Raw genomic sequence first — 4,451 nt, 5'->3', positions numbered from 1 at the left:
ATCCACTTATAGATGCGAATTAATTCACACACTCTGTATACTATATATCCTATTTGATTATCGATCATCCAAATTTTTCAATGCTTCAAAACACGTTAAACTGCTGCTAGAAGACGAAGATTCCTCATCATCCTAACACAGAAAAACTGACATTTCTTTTATAGACTGATGCAGTATTTATGCCAAAAATGATTTCATTATTTATAGTGATCAGTTTCACTTTTATTTTCGAAAAATTCTAAATTATTTGTTACAATTACCTTGAAAAAAAAAAGGATTTGAATTTTTTAAGAGAAAAGGCACATATCTGTTACATAATCATTTATTTTTTTTTTGAGTTCAGGAAAGGGGGGTAGACCTATTCAATCTGCAGGCAATTGTTACAAACGCAAATCACTTCAGGAACATGCTCATGCAGTTTAGTGTAAAATTGTAGCAAAAGTTTTAACTACTTGAATAATGTCACGTATCTAAACTAGAAGAAAATGTCGTTATATCTGCTGATGTTAGAACTCTTACATAAATATTTTTTCTGGCATGAATTCTCTTCCATCTATAATGTATTCAATTTACAGATTTTTCACTCTTGTATTGACAAAAGAAATACGTGCAGTAATTTCATCTTCTACTACAAGAAAAAGCCACATAATAACAGAAGAAAAATGTGTAGTATTTTCTTTTTCATTGGGTGAATTTACAATGTCCTTTATTTGTGTGTTGAAATGAAAGTGCAAAGGATATTTTCTTACCATTTTTGCCAATAGAAATTGCTATAATTATGCGAGTGACATTTTAACGTTTTTCTCCCACAGAAGAAAAGCAGTAAGGCAATAATATTGTTCAATTTGTCGAACTTTATTGTAGCGCAAATTTGTATTATCAAACTTTGCTGTTTTCTAATTTAAAAAAATATATTATTCGTGATGCTTTGGAAATTTCTAATCTGTAGCACACACTGCTATGAAAATTTAATAGATAAAATTTCGGCAAACTGTATTCTTATTTACAGAAAACAATCTTATAATAGGCATATTTGAAAAACAGTTGCATTAGGTGAGATTGTGGTACACAGATTGTTTCAAAAATTAAGAAATAAAACATCTCAGAGAATGATTTACACTACTATTCAGAATTGATTGTTTGGAATATAATTAAGGTATTATATAAATCTCCAACAGAAATAATTTCGAACTTATATCACATCAGTGCTGTGTGTAGTAGTAGTATGTTGGCATGGGGAAAATATTGACGTTATTATTTATAGATTTTAATAAATTATTTTTATATTTTTCATTTTTTGGTGAAATAATTTACTTGAAAGATTATATGGAAACAGTACAGACAGGCATCTCTCGATCAATATTTGTAGTCCTGAAAAGGACTGTTTTGATGGTCCTGAAAAGAAACATTTTTGATTTTACTGTTCAAAATTTATAGATGTTAAATAGTTTGGAACCAACCTAAACAATTGTGAAGGGCACCTGCTTCTTTATTGATATTTTATTCCTTCGTAAATATACTATTAGACATTTCGAAAGAACAATATATCATTGTGTTATAAAAATAACTTTAAAAAATTCGCCTTCAAGATGAAATGGAAACATTACAATCAGGCATCTTTCTATCAATATTTGTAGTGTCATCAATATGCACATATACATATTTTGTATCTTTTGCTTATATAGAGAATATACGCAAAAGTATCACTTACTTTAAAATTGAAGCAAAATATATAATCCAGCAGAAAATATAGACATATCAATATATATAATAACCGTTTATTTCATTTTGTAAAGAACAATAACAAGGGAAAACAATAAGTTGAAAGTGCAAAGAACAGTAGATTACGATATTTTGAAAATAACTTAGTGATATGATTAAAGAATTGCATATTATTCTCTACAAAGCAAGCTCGTCGAAGAATAATTCGCAGACTTCCTTCAGGAAATGTGAATTATTGTTTGAAATATGATTTTGAACAAAGATAATATAATCTAGAATGTCGGCTGCCGGTTTTTTTTTTTTAATATTATTACAAATATTCATCGTGAATTAATTTATTCGAAAACAAAGAATGTTCTATGGAGTAAGGGATTAGACAAAATTAGAACAAAAACATTAAACATTGATTCTCCAAGGTAATGCAATATTTAAGTGGAGAAAGTTTGCAAGGATTTATATTTTGTCTTGGAATTTAAAACTGCACAATAAAAAGAGAAAATAAAAATAATATCTATATTTTTAGTTTCTCTAATATATATGAGTCCAGTTGCCCAGCATAAAATAAGGAACTGCATTCCTTGTTGGAGTTCCTTGTTATAGAGAACTGAGACTCAGCTTCGCGAGATAATCTGGTTAAGTGTTCTCTACAGTGTGAAGATTTATCGCACCTTCTTAACGACAGAACAGCCAAATTGCACTTGTTGTCCATGTTCTTTCAATATACGTTCTAGTACATGGGTCACCAAACTTATTTGCCCGTCGATCCCTTCAAGAGTTTCTTGACTTGTTATCGACACCCTATATTTTACTATTACGTAATTATAATAAGACAAGCAAAAAAAGACGCTTATGTGAGTTTTTAGATTGTTTACTTTATATTTACAGTGTTTATTGTATGTATAATATAGTATATATATTATTATATTACTATTATTACTACTATTACTATTACTAGTAATATCACTGGTATTAGTAGTGATATTAATAAACTACTGGTATTAATATCACTGGTATTACTACCAGCGCTGCTCAACTCTTCAACATAGAGCAGTTTTAGTTCGTGAATGAATAAAGATTGAATTATAATATGTATGTTGATGAATTTTAGAACATCGACGTTCACTTGCATGTCGATGCGCAAAAATGAGACTTGGATCAAATACTTGTGTCAGTAAATAAGAACCATGCACGTGTTGCAATCTAGCTCCCACTGCGCCGGCCGGCAGGAATCACTAACATCCGTTTATTGGTAAATACGTCATTTTGGCCTACTTGATTGGTAACTCAGTAACTATTTTCTGGACCTTGCTCAATCTTACAGGTCCTATTCATAGACCTGTCAGATGGAGGTACTGATCCCACGATTCACTCTTAATTGCCTTGTTATTACCTCCATGTCTTTTGTCATGGAGGTAATCCAAGTTAACCGAATTAAATATTACCCATACAATGATGTCTTATATTTGTCTATCGACCCCTAACAATCAACATTGTTAAGGATTTATATATATATATATATAACCCCCTAAGGATACACACACACACACATATATGTGTGTGTGAGTGTGTGTGTGTGTGTGTGTTAAAGATACCAAGCTATTTTTAAAATTACTAAAATCATGGTATTTCTAGCCTGGCTCCCACTGATGAGACCTCAATAAAGGTCGAAACCGGTTTGGCTAGCGGCCACTTGCCTTTAATACAAAGCATCACACATCTCCTCCAAAAGATGTGCTTGGCATTAAAGGTAAATATTAAGATTAGAGATCAGAGCTTATTCTACTTTCACCATGAGTTGCCTTGGATTTGCATTACGTGCAGGGTCAGCTAGACTTGCAGGCACAAACTTGAATTGTTTGTCTGTTTGCTTACTTGGGAAATAGAGAAAAACCAGGTTTAAAAATAGCTTGGTATCTTTAACATTTATTATACCCAAGGTAAAATACTTTCTATATATATATATATATACATACACGTCCTAGACGGTTGGAGGGTTAAGATTAATCAAAGTCCTACTGGAAGCAATACTAATTGTTATACCACATCAGGACCACTGGTGGCACACTCTTTAAGAAAAATAAATTTCTAGTACTCTCAGGTATAAGAATATAGACATGGAAGATAGAGTAAAAGTAACAGCAAGAATAAGAAATTAATGCAGTATAAGGTGGGGAAAGATACGTAGAAAAGGATAGCTAAATAAATTATTTAATATAAAGCACAGCAGGAAAATATATTATAAAATTGTAGAGTGAAAATATCAGAACAGATCAGTAACAACCAGAAATGTTTATAATATTACAATATTGTAAAATAGCCTCTGTTTAAGATCCACAAGGAGAAGATAATGTGGAAAGAATATCGTGAGAATAAAAGTGAGAGTGGTTAGGAAATATATACAGCTCACCCAGAAAGTTAACGATTATTGTGAGAAAGGCTAAAATGGAATGAAAAGAAATTGGCCATGAAAGCTAAAGGCAATCCAAAAGAATTTTATCGTTATGCCACAAGCAAAAGAAAGAATGAATGTGGAAGAATAACTTTATTGAATGCAGATGGTACACAAGTGTGGAAAGATAAGGAGAATTCAGTTAACTAGTGCTCACTTTGCTAAGATATATCAACAAGGTGCATGTAGTATTATTCTACTGCTACATTAGATGAAGAGTTACAGGATCTTGAAAATGAGGTTGAAGAGCTCTTGCATGACCTGGATAAAACATTTGTCA

The sequence above is a fragment of the Typopeltis vanoorti genome, unplaced genomic scaffold (genome assembly GCF_054136105.1).
Source record: "Typopeltis vanoorti isolate ZY-2024b unplaced genomic scaffold, IOZ_Tvanoo_1.0 HiC_scaffold_114, whole genome shotgun sequence".
Taxonomy (NCBI): domain Eukaryota; kingdom Metazoa; phylum Arthropoda; class Arachnida; order Uropygi; family Thelyphonidae; genus Typopeltis; species Typopeltis vanoorti.
Note: the sequence above shows the minus strand (reverse complement) of the source record.